Source organism: Notothenia rossii (genome assembly GCF_949606895.1).
Source record: "Notothenia rossii genome assembly, chromosome: 10".
In the NCBI taxonomy this organism is placed as follows: Eukaryota; Metazoa; Chordata; class Actinopteri; order Perciformes; family Nototheniidae; genus Notothenia; species Notothenia rossii.
This window is the reverse complement of record NC_136908.1, coordinates 33,743,179-33,767,220: the sequence shown is the minus strand read 5'-3', so window position 1 is coordinate 33,767,220 and position 24,042 is coordinate 33,743,179. Positions and strand designations below refer to the sequence as shown.

The 24,042-nt window shown below is 41.7% G+C and overlaps 1 protein-coding gene across 2 annotated transcripts in view; it reads right to left on the bottom strand.

The window, feature by feature from the left end:
- Positions 1-22,852, bottom strand: part of gatad2b (GATA zinc finger domain containing 2B) — a 61,960-nt gene extending 39,108 nt beyond the window's left edge. The window contains exon 1 of one of the 2 annotated variants that reach the window (XM_079653112.1): positions 22,233-22,852. The gene's annotated coding sequence lies outside the window, so the exon portion shown is untranslated. The remainder of the gene's footprint in view (positions 1-22,232) is intronic. The other variant, XM_079653111.1, reaches the window with a different exon arrangement.
- Between the last annotated feature and the right edge of the window lie 1,190 nt (positions 22,853-24,042).

Genomic DNA, 24,042 nt, shown 5'->3' with positions numbered 1-24,042 from the left:
ACACACACACACACACACACACACACACACACACACACACACACACACACACACACACACACACACACACACACACACACACACACACACACACACACACACACACACACACACACACACACACTTTATTAAACTAGACAACAGCTCATTGTGGGCGTTGCTATGACAACCAGTCGTCTATTTTTAAGCCATGCCACTAATCAATTCCTGTTCTTCTGTCGCCTGAGGGCGGGGGTGTGCGTGTGAGGGTACTGATGTGAGGGGAAGGGGGGCAGGGGGCAAAGGGGAGGAGGAAGGTTGAGTGTGCAGTTGGAGACAAAGAGCATGGAGGAAGAAACAGTGTGGAGGATGCATCTCATACCATCACACTGTCCAGGCGATAATTATTGGCTAGCAATTCATCATTTCTGATTCGTCAATATCTGATATTTTATAGACAGAAACCCAGAGAAATGCCAATCCAGTATTTTAAATAAACCAAAATCAAAACTGTGTGTCGTCCACATCAGCCTGCTAGTTCCAGTGTCTCTATTACGTTTCAATCATTGCTTTTAAATGTGCCTAGGTCTACTTGAATCTCTCTGATCATGATGTGTGTTGGACAGCTGGAAGTCGTCACAGATGGACTGTTGACGGAGCGGACGCAGCGCAGTGTCTTTGTGTATCTGCTGAGCCTATGACATCACGGGCAAAACAAAACGACTCCGATTTTAGGCCCAGAAACTTGGCAGAAGCATTACCCACAGCGTCACGCAGTGCTGGAAATGTTCGTTTACCGGCAGCCAACTATATGTTTTGTTACAATTTTTTACATTGGATGCATAATGGGGCAAGGGGTATTTCAGTGCCGGTACAGGGGAGAGTGATTAGGGCTGTGATAAGCAAACAGTTTTTGACCACGTTGCCACAAACACACTGTTTTTGGTTGTAAAGAACTGGTATTTCAAGCAAGAAGTTCATCATCATTGGAGAGAGCATGCGTCCAACTGGAAAATCAAAGTTCATCAATCGTTCGGTGATATTGAGATTACTGCAATAGGAACCAGTTGCCGTACGCTGCGCTCAAAATTAAAACTATTTCAACTTTGACCTCGATTACCTCCGACCTTTCGCCACCATACCAATCAGATAACTGCTGTATGTAGTGCCAAAGATTGCCAGGGGAGGTAACCATAGAAACGTAACTAGCCGTTTTCACCACAAGGCCCTGCGCCCAACCTCAAAGAGAAAATCACGTATCATGTGAATGCTGAACTGTTAATTTCCGGGCCAACACCCAGGCTGAATATGCTAAACTAGTGGGAGAATCGCTGGCAACTACAACAAAATGAACATATTTTACCATGATTTAAATTGTAATACACGTTTCAAAATGATGCCGAAGTAAAAACATACTGATACCGGTTATTAAAAATCATGAATTAATGCTTTGACAAGTCTGCAGACAGACGGCAGGCGGAACACCTTAAAATGCGTGTTTTCTGAATGGAGATCGGCTAAGCTAACGCAGTGTATGCTCCGACCGTCCACACTCACAACAACGGCCTACAGACATAAATAAACCAGCGACTGTATTCGCCATTACACAGACAGTCTGTGGTTTGTACTTGTTTAACTTTTGTCTAGTTTCTCAACAAATATGAGGAGCTGTGAACTTGAGTGCTAACAGCTAACGGCTGATGTTGGTTTTGTGTTTTGCATTGAAGATGACGTCACGGCTCTGCCTACACTACGTTACTATAGTCACTGCCCAAGTTCCTAAACTGTAATGGAAATGCAGCATAAAGTGAGCCTGGTCTAACAAGGCCTAACGAGGCCTAGCCATACCGTACTAAGCCGAGCGAGGCCCTGCAGTGGAAAAGCGCCATTAGTGGACGGTGTTAGCAGCGCCCAGTGGGAGGGGCCTGTTGCCTGCTGATCAAAGTGATAGGAGTTAGCCCTGAGGCTAGCAACAACCATAAATACAATGGAGAGCACCAATACAGTCCAGGAGTTTCCTTTATAAAAAATGATATGTTGCCAAGTGTGTGATCGATAGGGAGTGTCTGTATGACGGCGAGGAGAAATAATGTGATAGCTTTGTGTACCACAGCAGGGTAGAGTTGTTGGAATGTGGCCCAAAGTGCTTCTACACACAAATTAGCATTGACACATGTTCCTACAGAACCCATACTAACATTGTGGGTTAAGTATCTTCTTCCACATGTAGTCGAACCCCCGACCTTCTTTTTGAAGGATGACCATAGTGAGCCACTGCTGCCCGCTGAACAAATGCTACAACTCAACAGGCCACAGGGCATCCAGCCAGCTGATTAAAGTGATGGGGTTAGCAACAACAATATATCAATACATTTATAAAAACATATAATCAACTCATTGGGCCTTTTTCATAAAAACTCAATGATCTATTTATTGTGAAGCAGTCAGGTGAGCTAATGCTATCCTATTTGGTAAAAGGAGGGATACAATATTTTATTGAATGTACCTACACTGAACAAAAATATAAATGCAACACTTTTGTTTTTGCTCCCATTTTTCATGAGATGAACTCAAAGATCTAAAACATTTCTATATACACAAAATAACCATTTCTCTCAAATATTGTTCACAAATCTGAAAAAATCTGTGATAGTGAGCACTTCTCCTTGCCGAGATAATCCATCCCACCTCACAGGTGTGGCATATCAAGAGGCTGATTAGACAGCATGATTATTGCACAGGTGTGCCTTACGCTGACCACAATAAAAGGCCACTCTGAAACGTGCATTTTTGCTTTATTGGGGGTTTTGGGGGGGTCCGAAAACCAGTCAGTATCTCAGGGATGCAAACTCATCAGGTATGAAAAAGGTGACAAGGATCCGAGCCCCCCACCCCACGGAATATCGGCTTTAAAAGTAGGAATAACAGAGGATGTTAGCAGTCAGAACAACTAAAGCAGTTAATAATAACAGAAACGCCAAAGAGTCACATCTAATAGAAATATATAAAAGCATTTATTTTAATTGTGCAGCAGTCAGTTTATAATTTTGGCAGCACTGTTGAGCATTTTGAAAATATATTTTCATGCCTCTGTGCAAGGCTTAGTCTTTCTATCTGTATAGCCACTGGTGTAAAGTAACTAAGTTCATAAACTCAAGTACTATACTTGGGTACAATGTTGAGATACTTGTACTTTAAGTATTTCAATGTTTTGCTACTTTGTACTTCTTCTCCTCTACAGTTCAGAGGTACATGGTGTACTTTGACTCCACTACATGTATTTAATACCTTTAGTTACTTTATAGATCTGGATGAATGATGTGAAATATATCAAGTGTTAAATCAGACTTTAGTTCTACCTGGAGTAAATCCACAAGCTACCCTGCAGTATACAAAGTCATTCAAACTAGCTGCACCTTTACCAGCTTTGAGAACACTTTCATGATCAATCATTATAAAACATATATATATTATTCTGAAATGGACCAATCTGCACAATGACTACTTTTACTGTCGCTACTTTCACTATATTTTGATGATAATACTTTTCTACTTTTACTTGAGGAACATTTTGAATGCAGGACTTTTACTGTAACAGAGTATTCCTACACTCTGGTACTTCTACTTTTACTCAAGTACAAGATCTGAGTACTTCTACTTTTACTCAAGTACAAGATCTGAGTACTTCTACTTTTACTACAAGATCTGAGTACTTTTACTGTCGCTACTTGAACTATATTTTGATGAAAATACTTTTGTACTTTTACTTGAGGAACATTTTGAATGCAGGACTTTTACTGTAACAGAGTATTCCTACACTCTGGTACTTCTACTTTTACTCAAGTACAAGATCTGAGTACTTCTACGTTTACTCTAGTACAAGACCCGAGCACTTCTGCTTTTACTCAAGTACAAGATCTGAGTACTTCTACTTTTAATCAAGTACAAGATCTGAGTACTTCTACTTGTACTCTAGTGCCAGATCTATACTTATATACCACCTCCGTTTATAGCCTATGAAAAAAACTATTAGAAAACGAAGGCTAAAGCTAACGTTAGCAAATAGTGACAATGTATGCTAGCTAGCTAGCTCAACGATAATATTGTGACAGAAAAACGTTTCAGTTCACATCACGCTCTGCCGCTCCGACAGGGAGCTCTGCTCTGAACACCTGAACGGCCCGTTCTAACAGCTTTTCACCAGCCATCCAGTCTGTGCCACAGTGACTCCGGACCGCACAGTTAATATTAACGAACGTAGGTAATGTAGCTGCTGAAGCTAGACCCTCATCCCGGAGCAGCAGAGCCTTATTATACATCCATGAGCAGAGCCGACAGGCAGGAAGACTCGAGCACACAGCTCGCGCTTCATTATAATATATAAAAAAAGAACACCATGCGTGTCATGATCGCACATAAAGGCCCAGATACACCGGCCCGAAATCGGCAGTAAATGGGAGTCAGGCCGAACATGAGCGTGGGCACGCCCTATTCGGAGTGGTGTGCGCCGCACAGTCGGGTCTTTTCTGCCGACCTGACGCCTTTTCTTGCCGATTCAACAGGTTGAATCGGCGTTGAGAACACAACCGGAAGTCGGACAAAGGGATAACACTGATTGGCATGAGAAGCGTTAACGGAAGTGAGGGAGGTAAACAAATGATTTAACACAAGCGTGAGTCCAAGGGCTGCTAGCTCCAGTACCTCCCGTTCGTCCTGCTCGTTCATGTTTTCAATGGACGAGAGTGAAAATGGAAAGAAAAACGCTATTTGTTGTTTGTTTATATCACAGAGTCTGTTCTTCTTCTCTGTCTTCCGGTTGTTGCCTCTTTTGAATGATGAATACACACTACCGCCGCTTGCTGGTAAGGAGAGTTATTGCCACTCACGCATGCGCAATTCATACGTGCTCGGCTCGGATTTGCAGTGTGTTCCAGTGCGCGAAGTCGGCAAATACGCAGGAGAGTCCGGCGACGCAACAGTCGGTGTCGGCGACGGCGACTTCTCAGGTGACTGGCCGGTGTATATGGGCCTTAACAGCTCGCGGCCGCACATTACTACGGGTCCCAGACCCCCCCTAACCCCAAAAATATTTTTTATTGCAGATCTACATGAATCACACAAACGACCTATTTTGGATTCAAAACGGCGAAATTCGCCGAAAGGTGACAAGTTTGCATCCCTGGTATCTGGTGTGAGGGTTAGGATTAGGGTTAGGGTTAGGGTTAGGGTAATGTTGTGAATCGAGTGGCCCATGGTGGTGGTGGGGTTATGGCAGGCATCCTCAAAGTCCGGACTCCGGTCCGGATCCGGACCGAACCACAACTGTCTCTGGACTCTGATCAAATTATACTTTTCATATGTGTTATCTGCGAGACATCGCCACAACGCAACGAGTCAAAAGTGTTCCGCTATGTCCAACAACAAACAGCGCTCTGCATGTCCGACTGTTCCACTGTCTGTGTGTGTCTGTCAACGCATTGGTCCAATCACATTCAGCGTCAGCGTTTTTCCCCCCCACCAACAGTCTGCGAATCAGAGGAACGGTAGGGCGGGTCTTCGCGGAATGCGGGTGTGAAAAATGAGTGTGTTTAAAAAAAAAAAGTCAGAGCGAGAATTAACAGCTCATCTAGTTGCATCTGTACTACTGGGGTGGCATGGGGGGGCAACTGCTACCCTCAAAATAGGCCTTGCCACCCCAGCTGCCACCCCAGTTGGCAGCTTTGTTTTGAAAGAAAAGTTGTGGCTCATCGGACATTTATGAGAGAAAGTCTCTAATGTCCGAGTGCAAGTGAATGCAGCACTAGACGTACGTCTTGTAACCCCTCCCCCGGCCCTGGCGCGAGCGTGGAAATATGATTGGCGGCGATTTCATTTGAACGGTACGGCGCAAAACGAGAAGCATTCGGACCAAAGTAATGAAGGAATGAGGTGCGGTCTACAATGACAGAGAAGAGCCTGTCAGGTTGGCTGTACTCAGCATTGAATCAAAACGCACTAAAGCTGTTGATCTTAATCAGTTTGTGAGGCGTTTTGCTGAACAAGATGTTAATCGCCGCATTCAGCTGTAATAGACATGTCAATTTGATGCTCTGCTCACGGATGAGCAAACAAAACTGTTAAGATGATGACCTTACGTGTGTAAATATATGTTTTTCTTTGTGGGGGTCTGCCCCCCAAAAAAGTTTTAAGTCCTGAGAAAGTTAAATAAGACGGTGTGCAAAACTGCCCAGCCAAAAAAAAGTAACCACTTTGATTGAACTAGGCCAGCAGGTAAGGACTCTCCCCTGGATCATAACTGAAGTATAAAAGAATGCATGACTGAAGTGATGGAGGCCATGTTTGAAGGCAAACTAAAAGAGGAAATAACAGGTCAAGCAAATCCCCCTCTCAGATTCCACAGCAACCAGAAGAACATAAACACTGGCTGGTGATTTGATTCATCAACTTTGTGATGGAATAAGAAAAGCACAGTGCATTTCCTTAGCTGTGGATGAGTCCACTGACACCACTGACATTGCTCAGTTGTGAGTTTTTATGATGAGGCAAAGGGGGAGTTTGTTGAGGATGTGTTGGGCCTGATGAACCTCAGTGGACACAGAAGGGGGTTAGACATTTATAAAGCAATAATGGGAATGCTGAATGAAAGAGGGTGCAGCTGCCTTTATTCATAACTGCAGCTCTTACACTGCGACTCTGAGGGATCAAGCACAGACACAATAACAATGAAAACTGCTGCATACAGATTATTTTTGTTTTTGCAACCTCGTGTTAAGAATCTTGTTGTAATTGTTTAAAAGTTTGAATGACCGTAATAAACGGACCTTTGTCTTATTGAAAACAAAATGTTGGACCTTTAAGATTTGTATTTGAGTACCCCTGGGTTATGGTATGGGCAGGCCTATGTTATGGACGATGAACACAGGCCACTCGATTCACAACATTACCCTAACCCCGGACCCCCCCAATAAAGCAAAAATGCATGTTTCAGAGTGGCCTTTTATTGTGACCAGCCTAAGGCACACCTGTGCAATAATCATGCTGTCTAATCAGCATCTTGATATGCCACACCTGTGAGGTGGGATGGATTATCTCGGCAAAGGAGAAGTGCTCACTTTCACAGATTTTTTCAGATTTGTGAACAATATTTGAGAGAAATGGTTATTTTGTGTATATAGAAAATGTTTTAGATCTTTGAGTTCATCTCATGAAAAATAGGAGCAAAAACAAAAGTGTTGCGTTTATATTTTTGTTCAGTGTATGAAAAAAACCCTACTAACATTTAAATTGTGTTTTTTGTCCCATTAGTCAGAGCTGGGCAATATGCGGCAGTAATGTGTCCACCAACAGAGATCCAGCTGCCTCACAACTTCACTCTCCACCTCAAATCCTGCTCAAACAAGTGAATGCAGAGATGAGGAAGATCTGTGGTTACATCAATACCACACATTTTCACTAAAATCGTTTTTTGCCAGTTTTGAATGGTTTTTAATAGTTTGTTTTACTTCGCATATTGACTGGCTAATGTGCCATTTTATTTGTGTTTTACAGCTGTATTTGTCTGCCTGTCTTGTCTGTGTTTCATCTGTTGTAACTTCGTACATGCTGCCCTTCTTGGCCAGGTCACTCTTGGAAAAGAGATTTTAATCTCAATGAGTCTTTTACCTGGTTAAATAAAGGATATATATATATTTTACAAGGACAGTGCAGTGCAATTCCTTTTGCTATACTCTTACATACAAATTAGTAATTGTTATATTACAAACACTGAATAAGGGCAGGTATTTATTTGTGTCTGTTAATCTTAACTTCGGAAGACTCTGAATAATTGTTCTCAAGAAACGGAAGGCTTTATTATTCAGAATCTTTGTTTAACAGTTTTGTGTGAGGCAGCCCATTTTGGAAGTTCCAAATAAAATAATAAAAAATATTTTTTTAGTTAAACGGTTTTGTCTTGTGTGACGCAGTCCATTATGGAAGTTCAAAATGAAAGAATAAAAGTAATTACATCTGAGGAAGCATGGTTGTTTAATAGCATTTCTTAATTGAATTTACAGGACAATTACTGTATCGTGATATATAGCATTACCGATTTTGATCATATCACCCAAACATACCCTGAGGTGAAATTCTAGTAAAAATATTTACAGGAAATTTCCATATAAATCCCTTATTGTCAGTAAACAGAGGTGTGTGCTTCCTGCTCGCTGTTACACTTCTGCTGCAAATTAGGGTATTGTTCCTTTAAAATTAAACAGACCTAATACTCTGTTTCTTATTTATTTATTTTTTGCCCAGGAAACAGAGCTCTGTAAAATAAAAAAGGCATTGAGCCAGTCTGAGCCGGTTTGTAACCTCAGGATATGGAATAATCTGTGAATATGTAGCCGTTAGTGGTCAGGACGTCACACAGTAAGACAGTCAGAAGCAGAGGGCCGGGTGGGAGGTGAGGAGGAGGAGCAGCCCGTGTTTTCACAGCAGAAAGAGGAAAATATCTTCCTCTCAGAGCTGGCACACTGTCAAGAAAAGACTGAGAGCATAACTTCAGACCACAGGGTGGGGCAGACACTGTTTCACCAGCCAAACCAGAGGGAAAGAAGAAAAGAAAAAGCAGCGGGAACATGAGACACTGAGTCAGAGCGAGGCACGCAGAGGTAGACCGACATCTTAAAATGTGGCAGTCAGGAGAACCACTACCGACACTCCTAATGCCCGACAGCACTGCATTCTGGGTATTTCAGGGGCTAATGCATCGTTGCTGGATGCTGGTGTTAGTTTACATATGGAGCAAATGTTACACATGCTATTTTTAGCTTCACATCACAGAAGGCTTGTTAGTGACAATTAAAAAGTTAGACAATGAAATGGAGGAGGGGTGCTTTACTACATTACATACTTGGGTAACTTTTTTCCAACACATTGTACTTGTTTGAGAGGTTTCAATGCACTTTTACTTACCTAGCTAGTAGCTACCCATTTGGACGGATTCCCTTCCTGGATTTATTTATGATAGCATGCATTCATCACATTCAAAGAGGCTTGCGTTCAGCTGGCTCTCTGTTACTGTACCACCGCCACAGCCCTTCAGGCTAATGGCAGAAAGTGGGGGATTCAGAGGACACTAAACATTCCTGGATTCACTTGACCCACTGTCCCTGTACAACTAGCAGCTAATGCTAACAGACCACGATACAGAAAGCTCCGGCTGTCATCACTGGTATGAGGTCAGTACATCAAAGAAGCCTGCTGACAGCGAGCAGGAAGTGTGTAAAGAGTGGTGCAGGAATGAGTCCTAAAAATGGCAATTAGCATTTTACCACTTCCGGTTCCTTTGTCCCGAAATCAACATCTATGTGTCATAAAACGGTGGATGCTTACATATGATTAAATAAAACTACTAGTTGTCATCACACCCAATATTAGCCACCTCTAGCTTAGCGGTGGTGAGGAGCAGTCATCAACCGAGACACCGATGGCTTACGGCCCATCTACACTACAGGCATGAAAAAATCTTGAAGCTGGGCGTGTCTGAAGCTTGGCGATTTTTTGCGAGCAACCAATCACATGAATCTCCCGCCCCCGACATACAAAGCAATAGCAATGTTAAAACGAAGTAAACTGGATATAAACTCTCCAAACAGGCGAAAAAACTATCAGTTTCACCCACTGTCTCTGCCACCTCCCTCCATGCCTGGTTCCTCCGGTTTGTATCCCGGTAAATAGTTCCGGTCTTAAAGAACCGGCTGATTTGCTACCGTAATATCTCGTTTGGAATATGAGGAAATGAACTGCGGTCTGGCTCTCCCAGCTTGCACGCGGTTGGATTGGCTGAGCTTGCACTGGCGGGATTTGCATAAACGGAATTTGATTGGCTGATGCCAAGCATCGATGCCGATAGATGCTCGTGATGCTTGCAAAGCCATGCCATGCTCCCCACAATGCAGTTCGGCGAAGATTACAAATCTTCTACGTCACCCCATTCAAGTGAATGGGCGAAGCGTTGAAAGCATTTTTTGATGCCTGTAGTGTAGACGTACCGTTAGCCTAACGTTAGCTTTTTAATTCTGGATATTGCACGCTTTAAAAATCAGGAAGTGGTGTCAATATGCAAAGACCTGCTGAACAAAACATGTAAGAATCATAACGTGTGTGTGCCAAAGATCTTATATTCTGCGATACAAAAAAATGCAATGTTAAAATCCCATTGGCTTTTAGTTGAGAGCCCTTGCAACGCTAACTACCCTACAAGAACACAGCATCACTGCGCCACACTACACAGAACCCAGATAGTAGGGATGGTAGGTTGCCCGATAGTTTTCATTATCGGGATAATTATAAATATCCTCACAACAGTAACTTCAAAATGCTGTGTGGCTAGCCATCGGGGTTGAGAAGTGAACAATAACCTGATTCTAAAGAATACACTAATTATCAACTAGTTATGGGCATCCAGTTATAAAAACATTGAATAAAACTATTTAGACAGAGAAATGTTTTTTCTGATCGATATTTCTGTATTTACTATCGTGTAAGAATACTTTTACTTCTACTTGTTTTGACAAAAGAATAGTAATGTAACTTGAGTCCAGTTTTACTACTGTTCTCTCTAGGTCGTCCTCAGACGAGCCCTCCATCGTCGCTTCCAGTCATCCCGGTTCTCTGTTGATTGAATTGAATTAAGTACCATATCAACCAGACAATGGTCTTGGGTGTAGAAAACAAGACACCTAGGACCAGGGCCGTATCCAGGATTACATAAATACGAGGTCCAAACATGCGAGGGGGATTCGGGGGGATACACCCCCCCGAGATGTTTGGGATTTTCATGATCTAGTTAGGTGCTTTATAAGTCCTGTGGGGGATCACAAATTGGATAATATATTGTTTTCAAACCATGTCAGTGGGCTGCAGCATCAATTATTTTGAAAGTGTAATGCATAAGAATCAGTTGATTGTTACATATTAAAGATCTGGACATGCAGAAGAGGCTAAAATGATCACACAACATTGTCAACATTCATTTTCCAGCAATTCAGCAATTTAGTTCATTTCACTTAAATCTGTTTTGTTTGATTCTCAAAAGAGAACAAAGATGCAAGAAAATTGTGTTTTATACAATTGTATGTTATTATGACATCATAACTGCAATAGATGTATGTTGTTTTAAAAATTATACCTATTGTCTATATTGTAGACCCTCCAGAAAAACGTGGGCAAAAATCCTTGATTATGCGGGCTAAAATCCTTGATTATGCGGGCTAAATTCCTTGATTATGCGATTAAACATGCAGGGTTTTTATGTGATTTTATGCGGTGAAATTGCGGGAAGTTGCGAAATATGCGGAAAGTTGCAAAATATGCTAAATATGCGGGGGAAAAGAATAACAATTGTTTTAAATATTGGGCTTTCTTATTTATTCTCTATCACACATAACCTGCCACTAACGTTAAACCCCTTTACTATTGAATTAAACACATTCAATGTTTATTTATTGTAAAAGCAATCGGGCTATTTTAATCTCACACACACACACCACCACCCCCCCCCCCCAAACACACACACACTTCTCCGCCTCATTCTGTTTTCATTTACTCGTTCGTTATCTGACCAGCTTCAATCTTGTAGGCTACTCACCTCGTTTCTTATAGCCCTCGAAAGGGTTTTGGAGGTTGATCCCTCGGTGAACGTGAGTTGAATGGCTTTCTTGTCCGCAGCAGCAGAAAGCATTTTCGAATGTTTGAATGAATCAAAGTGGGTCGCCACCGTCGATTTTCTCTTATGCTCCAACACACAGTTGCACGGGGTGCAGAATAGTTTCCCCCGCCTTTTTGCCCGGTCTTTAGTAGAAATGTTCGTTGGTAAATTAGTTCTATACAGTGTTGTTTACATTCTGTGATGCGCGAGCTGATGACGTCACGTCGAGTTAACTTTTTTTTCTTCTCAACTTTGTGTGGAAAAATGCGGGGATTATGCAGCCTTTTGATAAATATGCGGCCTTTTAAAAATTTGCGCCATTTTGCTGATTATGCGGTAAATTGTGCGATCGCAGAATCCTGTTTTTCTGGAGGGTCTAATATCGTAAATTAAGACTATTGTTATAGATAAATAGATAGATAGATGGATAGATAGATGGATAGATAAATAAATAGATAGATAAATAGATGGATAGATAAATAAATAGATGGATAGATAGATAAATAGATAGATAGATGGATGGATATATAGATAGATGGATAGATAAATCGATAGATAGATGGATAGATAGATAGATAGATAAATCAATAGATAGATGGATAGATAGATAAATAGATAGATAGATGGATAGATAGATAAATAGATAGCTAGATGATAGATAGATAGATAGATAAATGGATAGATAGATAGATAAATAGATAGATAGATAGATAAATAGATAATAGATAGATAGATGGATAGATAGATGGATAAATAGATAGATGGATAGATAGATAAATAGATAGATAGATAGATAAATCGATAGATAGATGGATAGATAGATAGATAGATAAATCAATAGATAGATGGATAGATAGATAAATAGATAGATAGATGGATAGATAGATAAATAGATAGCTAGATGATAGATAGATAGATAGATAAATGGATAGATAGATAGATAAATAGATAGATAGATAGATAAATAGATAATAGATAGATAGATGGATAGATAGATGGATAAATAGATAGATGGATAGATAGATAAATAGATAGATAGATAGATAAATAGATAGATAGATAGATAAATAGATAGATGGATAGATAGATGGATAGATAGATAAATAGATAGATAAATAGATGGATAGATAGATAGATGGATAGATAGATCGATATATCGATAAATAGATAGATGATAGATAGATAGATAAATAGATAGATAGATGGATAGATAGATACATAGATGGATAGATAGATAGATAGATAGATAGATAGATAGATGGATAGATAGATGGATAGATAGATAAATAGATAGATAAATAGATAGATAGATAGATAGATAGATGGAAAGATAGATAAATAGATAGATAAATAGATAGATGGATAGAGGGATAAATAGATGGGGTTATTAAGCCTACATTATTTTGTGTGACTGTACCTGCAGTTCCTCCCTGACTTCCATCACTTTCTCTCTTTCTCTCTGCCTGTCCTGTCTCTTCCTTACCAAAGCTGAGCTTTGACTGACGTAATCTTTTCATTATATCTGAGTCAGTGTAAAAAGAAAACAATACAATGTTATATCTTCAATGTTTACTCAAATTGAAATGAAAGAAAAGCATTACGTTTGTTAAAAGGTAATCCTTCTGACGTTGGATGAATGTAATTAACTTTAGCTCTCTAGCTAGTTTATTCATGCAATTTAAACCAAAGTATAGCTGCAATATAAGTTAGTGTGCATGTTGTCGGACGTCTACTGACTAACGTAGAGCGTTCACACAGGATCTGCTGGTCATACGATGTCCTGTGAGGAGCATCGTATTTTAATCGCAATTACGATTTTGGCTTGCAACGATTATGAAAAGAAAATAATCAAAATAAAACGATTTTTTTTTTTATTTATTGGTTTTTCAGTTGAATTATACCAGTGTTTCTCAAACTTTTTCATACCAAGGACCACTTAACCAATAAAAAAACACTTGCGGCCCACCTAACTCCACAAATATAAAAAAACACATCGTTTTTCTAGAACAGATTACAAATCGACAACATGTGACATGTGTGATGAAGGTGTTGCACTGGGCTATATCATGCAATCGAAAGTGAAACTTAACCTCGCTCGATTGCGGAGATATTCCCGCGAGAGTGCGGAAAACTTTAATTAATTAATTTCAAATGTGGAATTTTACCAATATACTCACGGACCACCAGTGGTCCGCGGACCACACTTTGAGAAGCACTTTGAGAATACTTAAAGTTCAGGGTAATCAACTGTTAAAAACATACTGTTCACATTTTTTTTTCAATAAATGTATGTTTTCAAAGTAAATGGATAATCGGTTTTAATAATCGTGATATCAATTATTGACCCAAATAATCGAGATTATGATTTTTGCCATAATCGAGCAGCCGTAGTCTGAGGCCATTAACAGAAACATCCTCCACAAGTGATCGGAGCAGCCTTTAACTTTAGTTGAGTGTGCTTTATGATGTATTCTATATATTGCTCATTAGACCTTTTCTTAACCAATGAAAATGTTCAGCTCAGAGTGCTGGATGTATGACCTGACAGTATGAACACCTGACCCTAACCAATACACATATCGAGTTTTGAGAATCTGAGGTCATTTGGAGCAACCACTGATCATGTGGTGCGCCAATTATTGCATTTACTGTATTAAATTAGAAAGCAAAGATCACATTTTTCTGGATGAAATATAAATCCCTGACACAATATGCTCAGGGTTTTGTCGAAACGCTGCGCCCTCTTACTTTCGGCATGCGCCCTGATACCAAAATGCTGATTTGCAATTCAGATTGATGCCAGAAAACAATATTTCTGTTCTTCAAAAACTGTATAATTACTCCAAAAATATGAAAATCGTTTCAAATAGACCGTCAGACGGCATAGACAGCTTTGATTTTACGGAGCTCCGAATAAGTAGGGGACTGATTTCCAGTGGGTCTGCGGGGGGGTGAGTGGCAGGCAGCAGCTGACACTGAAACTGATTTCTGAATCAGTTTCTTATACTGTCCTTTTTTCTGGAGAGGAAGTAAAGAAACCGTAACTCAGGATTTATTTGTTGTTTCAGGTGCAATATATGCATATATATATATGAATTTTTGTGTACACAACAATCTTAATGTTAGAAACAATTTAAATAGATGTTATGAATTATTGTATTTAAAAATGTACTTGTTACAAATCCTTATAGGTCATTGACCCGTGCACACATATATAATAACACCCCATCTTAGAATGATCTTCTTATAAAGAGACCGTCTATGTTTTATCAGGAGGAAATTAAAAACATTGTGTCTGTGCAGTGAGCACTGTGTGGACTGGGGTGACCTTGTGAGCACCTGGCCTGGTGCGGCACAGCGCTGCAGCAGGGATGTGCACGCTGCTGACTGCATCCCACTCAGCCCTGGACTGTACTACAGTACCTAAGAAACCCCCTGCTTCATGGACTCATTACAGATCAATTAGTGCTGAGTTTCCAGGCCACAGCTCTTTAGCCTGATTACACATCAAAACATGACTGGCCAATCCTTATAGCTACATTAGCCTATCATCACCATCTAGGGCAGGGCTTCTCAAACTCCGGACCGAACTGCAAATCAATCCGGACCGAACCCTGTGTCCCATTATAAATATAATCTTTTCTTTTTTTTTTTTTTATTATATAAAAAAACAACGGTGGACTATTATGCTATATTGGAAAAATATATTGTAGGGTCATACAGATCACCCATTGTAGCCATGCCTCATATTGCTCATACCCCTCTATTGAAGCCCTGTTAGAGAAATGCGGATTTTGGGTCCTTAGCTTGAAAAAACAAAAAGAGGAGGCGGAGCTAATACCTGATCAGATTTCTACCGGAGATAAAGTTAAATTCTGCTGTGATAAAACGCCATCCTGTTCTAAACCACATCAAAGATTATTTCTGAAACAGTATGGAACTCAAATGCTTTTTCTCTGGCAGGTTTATCACAAGGTGAGTTCCTTTTTTATTTCCTACTTTTTAAAAACACATGTGCTCTACAGTACAGGTTAGCTCTGAGTGTTAGCGAGGCTTGCTAATGTAAACAAAGACGAGATTACGTCCAAAACACGTCAGGGATTGTTTCTGATAGCAATTTTCTGTGGGTCAGTAAATCTGTATCCGCTCATTGTACCCCTGTTTTTAAAAGATTTGGGTACGGAGGAAAAGAGAGTTTTTTTACTTTTGATCCGGACCATTGACCCTGTATACAACTCACAAGTGGACCTTTAACAAAGAAGTTAGAGTACCCCTGATCTAGGGTGACATATCCATATCATATGTCCCAGAAAATCGGATGAAATAATATCCCAAATAATGTCTTTGCCTTGTTTCAAAGATGAAGATTTTTTCAGAATTTACCAGCTTTTCTATATTTTGCATTTACAGATTTTTTCCATAAATCCACAGACTTGTGAATATTTATCGAATTCACTTTTGCAACACCATTAATGGTCATCCCTACGATATCCTCACATCATTGATTGAGGGATTTGGTCTAAAGAAAGTGTGATTTTGGATTCTCTTCATATCGCTCAGCCCTGTCTTACTTCTGCTCCAAGTTCTTTCATATTTAACCCTATATTTAGATACAGAGTACAATGGGATACTTATGTTTATTTGCAGCAGAAGATAAGCATGTATGATTAAATATGGGTGAGAATACAGCTTACTGACTTTGTTCACCTTTTTTTCACTATATGACAAATAAGGTGCTGAGGGTTAAAACCTATAAAAATGATCAGATTAAAATGATAAAGTTAGATATGCTGACTCCTGAAACTGATATCACTGGATCAGCTAGAGAGAAGACGTCTCTCTGTTGGAATTAAAAGTCCTGAATGTAGAGCGGTGGAGCTCTGGCTCTACGTCACACCCACCCACCCACCCATTGCTTTTAGCCCAAGCAATGGCACCTAGAGTGCATCCACTCACCATGTGTCCATGAACACAGAGATATGGGGTGTGCCACTCCACTATACAGGGCCGAGGGGTGTAGCCATTCTCCAAATACACTTTTCCGTTCAGAAATAGCGGCTGTGTGCTTTGGAGAAGAAGAGACTATGGACAATTTGCTGCTGAGCGATTACATCTTAGGATATCAGAGAAACACACTGAGCAGATGTTAGCCTTTAGCTCGTAGTCGCTCCACTCTGGGGAAACACATTTTGGCCATGCCGACTGCAGGACAGAATCCCAGGGCCCTACACCGTCTTTTGGCAGAAAATCACTGTTTCTCCATTAAAAGGTGGACCAGCTAATCTCATGGCCTCTGAGCTTTGCAGTACAGCCCCCCCCAAACCCACAACACGGGTGCCAGGCCTTACACCATTTCTGGCAAATGCTATGGAAGGGGGCATTTTGCAATTTATATTCATTAATTCTGCACAATGTTTCCGCCAGACCAGGGTTGAGAGGGCGTCCACCCGGGTTATGGCTAGAAAGGATCCGTCTTGTGTAAAACTCTCGGGAGAGTTTGCAAGTCACGTGGCTGAATGTTTACTTTAGGCAGGCAGCCTTTCAGTTACGATCGTTAACATCTGTGGGCCACAGCAAATGATGGTGAGAAGCTAAACCTTCTATTAATTATGTCAATGACAGGGAGTGTGATTTTTTTTTAAATAGGGTGTTAGCGGTCTTGCTGTTCAAAGAAGAATGACAACAATGTAGATCACCAACACTATGACTTGCCTGTGAATAAAAAATAAACCAATGTTGTCCCAAGATAGCTCCTGGTGCAACAAAATGTTCCCTTTCAGTGTTTTACTATAATGTCTGATGTTTCTCTATTAATATTGCCGCTGCATTAATGTGTATGTTGCATCATGTTACTGCTGCAGATGTATTTCCGAGCTGCTCCGATTAGAACGAGAGTTACAACGAGAACGTGACGTCATATTTACACAAGACGGATCCTTTCTAGCCATAACCGTCCACCCGAGAGAGAGTCACGTGACTTGAATTTCGAATTGAGCCGTCCCTTAGAGTAGATAATATCTCTTTACGTTAGTGATGGGAATTACGGCTCTTTTTAGTGAGCCGGATCATTTGGCTCGGCTCACTAACAAGTAGAGCCGGCTCTTTTTACCAGTTTACCACGGAGCCTCAGTTTCGCCGCTGCGAGGCTGCGGCGCTCGCAGTTCACGCGCACGTTCCGTGTTGTCCTGTGGCAGGCACAATGGGTTCAATACTCCGAAAATAATCCCAATAGGCTCCATTGCCCCTCCAACAGAGGGATGTCCTTGTCCTTTTTCCTTTTCGTCATTTTTTTTTCTCGACGCCCTCGGCTCGAGTTCAGGCCGTTCCGAGCTGAATAACGCCGTCAAATGACGGCAAGACGCCCCCCTGGTGGAAACACTGATTCTGCACATTACCAATTTAAATTCCTTCTTTTTTCATTGCGATGTATTTTTTGGCAACCGTTTACTTTGAAAGGACAGAAACCACAGCGGCCAGTGAGATCTTGGATTTTGTTCCCGTCTGGCAAGATTCAAGTTCATCTTTTGGAACATTTAATCCTGGTTCTTGTTGGCCACAGCCACCTGAAGAGCGGTCCAAGCGCTGAGTGTTCTGAGTGCCTCCACCTGGTTGCACCCCCTGCCATTTTGCAGTCCCAACACCACCGATCACAGCCATTCATAATGTTTTTACTGGCTGCCTTTTTAGTTTCATAATTTAAATACTCAAACAAGAATCTGTAAATAACTCCTATATACAATTGCACCTCTTGTCTAGTTTCTACCACACTACATTCTACACACTACACTTGATTTATTTGATAAACACTACTGCTGCAACCAATCTACCCGAATATTTACTTTGACTTCACATTTGTATCTTAAATACTATGCTCATGCCTTTTTACTGTTTGACTTTCTGTCTCTATCTAAACTTTGCTGTAACAATGTACATCTCCCCACTGTGGGAGGAATTAAGGAATTCAGATTCTGACTTTAAACATGGCCTCCTTTAACATCTACCCACTTGTCCAATCACAGTTAAGTATAACGGCCCCTACACACGGCGGCGTGCATTGCCGCTTCAACGCTTCTGCCCATTCACTTTGAATGGGGTGACGTCACGCTTCGCCGAACTGCATTGTGGGAGCAAAGCGTAGCTTTTGATCGTGTTGCTCGCTTCAAAAGTAGAGCGATGTTCTACTTTTGAAGCTTTGACGGAAGCGTCAGCCAATCGAATAATATGCCAGTACAAGCTCTAGCCAATCAAACCGCGACTTGTGTGTCCGGGGCGGGAGATTCATATGATTGGTTGTTGGTCGAGCGTCAGACATGCCCGTCGGGAAGCTTCAACGCACACCGCCGTGTGTAGGGGCCGTAAGTGTCAGATTCTGACCTCGGAGGATCCACATGCTGTTTGAGGATCCCACAAAAAGGTTGCTTTCCAGCCTTATCCACTCTGGTCTTGGTGGGAAGAAAAACATCATCTTTTCATACTATGATTCATTTGAGCAAAAACATTTGACATTTTACAAACGTACATTTAAACGTCTAGACTAGCGGATTTGAATGAGTTCCTTTTTAATTGCCACACATGATAACCATGCAATTTGCAATACAAACACTTTTTTTTTGCAATTCTGCTGTGCATTTATAATAATTGTTATAATATCTCAAAACCTAAATAGGTTCATACCATGGATAAGAAACTATTTGTCTTTATTTTCATTTTATTACTAATGTGTTTTTTTTGTGTCTTTTACTGCTATGTCACTTCTGCTGTAACGCTGTAAATGTCCCCGCTGCAGGACTTCTGATATTTACATGTACACAGCACCACACACGCGGTTAATCAAGCTGCTGCGTTTAACCCATCATAGTATTGGAATTAGTGGGCAGCCATTATACACACAGTGCCCGGGGAGTGCCTTGCTCAAGGGCACCTCAGCCGTGAGGTGAACCTCTCCAAATACTACTCCATACTTGTTCTGTTCAGGGATTTGAACCGCAACCCTCTGGTTCCAAAGTCCCTACAGACTGAGCTGCTGCTGCCCTAGTTGGGCATTTTGCTCATAAAATATGCAAAACACCAAACAGAGGCATGTTTGCACCGCCATTGTGTTCACTTGTGAATTCAGTGCAATCATTTTGACTCTGGACCTGGTTTACACCTGTGTACGGGTAAAGAAGCTGGATTAATCACCACCACATGCTACTTCCTGTTTCCCCCTGCCAGGTGAACTGATCATGGAGCGCTGAGGAACCGTGTCACCGCCAACCATTCAACACTGACACTGCCCTTTGTGTGTGTGGGGGGGTCCAAGTATGTCCTGTACATGTCCAACATTACACACTGTTTGAACCCTAAGCATTCTTTAGCTTTTGCTGTGTATTATATGATCCTGCATCAGAAATCACATTATTCATAATTGGATGAGGAAATGTCATGTTTTAACTCAATGACTTCAAGTCATCTCTCCTTGATATGGGTTTGGACATACAAATTGCTCAGATGATGCTGAAAAAAATAAAATGATGTTATCAACGTTGTTAATTTTATACAAATTTGAAAGTACACAATAAGAATGATATGGCTCAGCTGGGAAACATGCAGTGGCTTTATACTTCTATGCACTAATCAGGGTTTGGAGATCATTATTACGCAAAATATTTAAAAAAAAATTAACTTCATCTTGCAATCTGTTTGTTTAGTCATGGATATTTGATGTTCAGCTACTTTAAGTCCTTTCAACAGTCAAAACAACATCTGATTCCCCTCAATGGCAATACACATTTGCAAATACACTGCCAACAATATTTTTGTGGAGGAACAGTGTACCGCGTACATATTTTGTTCACCATGACAAAGTTAGGTCGACTGCCTCCTTGAACAAGATCTTTAATAAAAAGTGTTTATGTTATGTAGCAGGACATCAGATTGCTTCTACACATGGTAGTAACTATATTATCACAATGTGCATTGTTTCTATAACGACTAGCTGAAGGAGGATTAAAGCCTAATTGCATATTCATCAAAGCCTACACTCTGGATGTGAATAGTGTAAAATGTGTCATGGCAGCAGCATGTGTTCATCTGTATGCTGCTGCCGCTGGTCAGGGACTGTGAGCTGGAAATAGGAAGAGGAAGGACTCCATCATTGAGAATACTACAGTTCATTCACACTCCTCAACAGCAGGGACCTTTCATTCATACAGACCCACTATCACTATGTGAGTGGAGGGCTGAGTGTAGCAAGGTCTGCCAACTGTTCCACAACCACAGTCCTTCCACACAGGTTTCAACACTGGTCCCTAAATTCTGTGTCGTATGAAAACCCTTTTATTAAATGCCATGTGTGAGAAATGTGCTCTGCCTGGTCTACAGAGGAGACAGGACTCAGAACAAACAGCTGTTTGAAAGTGCAGAGGAAAGTGTAAGGTTACATGGCACAAAGTGACCATTATCCTGCTGTCTGTCAACTTTTTACTCCAACAGACCAATAGTATTGCATTTTCCAAAGCTGGTGCAAAAGACATAACTACAATGTTTCTTCACGAAAAACTTGAAAATTAGTGATCGTTGTAAATATTATTCATAATGGAGGAACCTAACACACCGTGTCTCTTCACCTCATAACCACCTCCATCTGTGCACAGCCTATTGACGTTAATGTGCAACACAAACACAAAGACAAGAAGTCATATGCATGAGAATCCATCTGCATGTGACTCATGTAAATCTTGAGGAGCAGTGCAGCAACAGAGGAGAGAACAATTCTCTCAGCAGACACGAAATGAGGTCCTGTATACTGCAGAATAATAGGCAGCACACATTAAATATTGATTTCCATTTGGTCTCTAACGTCATGTAGACATCTCCCTCCGTTAATCCTCCGACCAGGAACAAGCAGCCGCCTGCATACCGCCTTGCCTTACAGTGAAGTGTTGCTTATGCTGTCAGCGCCAGGCAGCCATTTAGGTGCATATGGAGCCAGTTGAGTCTACGTAAATGGCTGATGCATTTCGAATTTTTCTACCTAATTGTTGAGAGCCATCAGCGACCCCGGCCTCCTGCTCGCGTGTTTTAATCCGCCACTTCACGCAGCTCTGCTTCAATAAAAGCATTCAAACGTCTCCTATAATCCCGGCGCTCTTTAACAAGTATTCGGAGGCTCTTTCTCCAGTCGGAGTTAACCCCTAGAGACTCCGGATCAAACAATGAAACGGATTGGAGGCATTCCGCACAACGTTCCCATCACAATGTAATCACGAGATCTCCGTTACCACTTTAGCTTTTATCAAAACACAACGAGCCGGGCAAGATTAAGATATCCCATAATGTTTCTGCTGCGACTTCAGACCTTTAAATGCAAATGAACAGGTCGAGGCGACGGCTGCTGGTCGCCAACATGTCAGCCCGCATCAATAAATAGCAAAGCAAAGCCGCTCTATTGTCTATCAGCATATCCACCGGGAGGAAAACGACACAACAACTAGCCGTCCTGCCGCAACACCAATCCCGCCGCTGCCGTTTCAAAACCTCTCCAGCCGGAGCAGGGCCTCGCGCACATCCTCGGACTCACCTGTGTTTCTTTTCGCCTCAGTGTGCACCGTCTCCGGGTTCACGGTCCGGTCCTGACGCGCTGCAGCGGCTCCTCACCACCAGTCTCCGGCACCGGCAGGCAGCTCTGAGCCGCTGATTGGGCCTCGGCAGACGCTCACCCCTCGGTGCAGCTCGACACAACGCTCATTGGCCAGGCAGTCACTCCGTGCAGACCAGACAGACTGCTGATTGGCTGTTCGTTTCCCCAGAAGATCCAGACAGACAGCTGATTAGTCCTCAGGCCCTTATCAATGGAAGCACTCTGATAGCTGATTGGTCGTTTATTTCCGCGGTGGCGACAGAGAGAGATCTGATTGATTGGTTGGTTGGTTGGTAGTAGTGTTGTTGTCTATGTCTGGATGGAGAGCCATGTTAACTCCGATGGGGCTAAAGAAACAATGTGTTCGTTACACTAATGGAAGTAACGGGGTCGTTTTAAGCTTTTTACGTACATTCTTTGAGTAACCCGGTTTCCTCGAGTGGAGACAGACATTAATAGAAACCTGGTTGATGCCGTGTTATGCTTGATTTCTTGTTGTAGCTGGTAACCGTTTCTTGTGCACGCATGTAAATGACAAAGACCCAAGACAGGGCAACCGAGCTGTGACAGCAGTGCGGATGGCTGATAAGAAACGTCCTTACTCCATCAAATCGAATGCCCCCCCCCCCCCCCCCCCCCCCCCCACCCCCTGTAGGCTGTCCCTTTGCGCCCTCAGTCAAAATGCTGGGACAAAGAAAAGTCCTCAGTCTGCAGCTTCAGATGCTACTGTTCAGTGGCGGCCGGCCCATAGGGGCGCTAGGGGCGCCGCCCCACCTCTTCCCACATTACAAATTAAAACTTAAAAAAATGTAATTAAAAAATATATATTTAAAGAAATATTTTTTTTTAATTAGAATTTTTAATGAACAAGGTAAATATTATATAATTGGTATCAGTAAAATGTATAATCTACAATAAAAGCTCGTTTAAAATGGTGTTACGATGTCTAAAGTTACTGATAAGTCACATGTTTCCTGCCTGGCCTTGCCCGTGTATCATTACCCTCTCTCGTCTGGGCGCTAAGAGCAGTCACTAGCAGCTGACTGTTGCTATCTGTAAGCTATGGCTCCGAAACATAATTTCAGCCAATCAGCGTCGTCAAATCTGATGACCACCGGCCAATGTCAGCGCCCGGTGCAGGGTTATGACTAGAAAGGATCCGTCTTGTCTAAAACTCTCGCGAGAGTTTGCGAGTCACGTGGCTGAATGTTTACGTTTGAAAGGCAGCCTTTCAGTTACGATCGTTAACATCAGTGGGCCACAGCAAATGATGGTGAGAAGCTAAACTATCTATTCATTATGTCAATTACATGAGTTAACTGTGTGTGTGACACTGTCTTTTGTTTCCCATGTTTGCTCTCAGAGGCGGCCGGCCCATAGGGGCGCTAGGGGCGCCGCCCCACCTCTTCCCACATTACAAATTAAAAATTTAAAAAATGTAAACTAAAAAATATATATTTTTTTAGTACCCAAGGAGTGGCAGACCGGGGTGGTGGTTCCCCTTTTTAAAAAGGGGGATCAGAGGGTGTGTGCCAATTACAGAGGCATCACACTACTCAGCCTCCCCTGGAAAGTTTACTCTTAGGTACTCGAAAGGAGGGTCAGGCCGATTGTCGAACCTCAGATTGAAGAGGAACAATGCGGATTCCGTCCTGGTCGTGGAACGACGGATCAGTTCTTTACTCTCGCAAGGATCCTGGAGGGGGCCTGGGAGTACGCTCATCCAGTCTACATGTGTTTTGTAGACTTG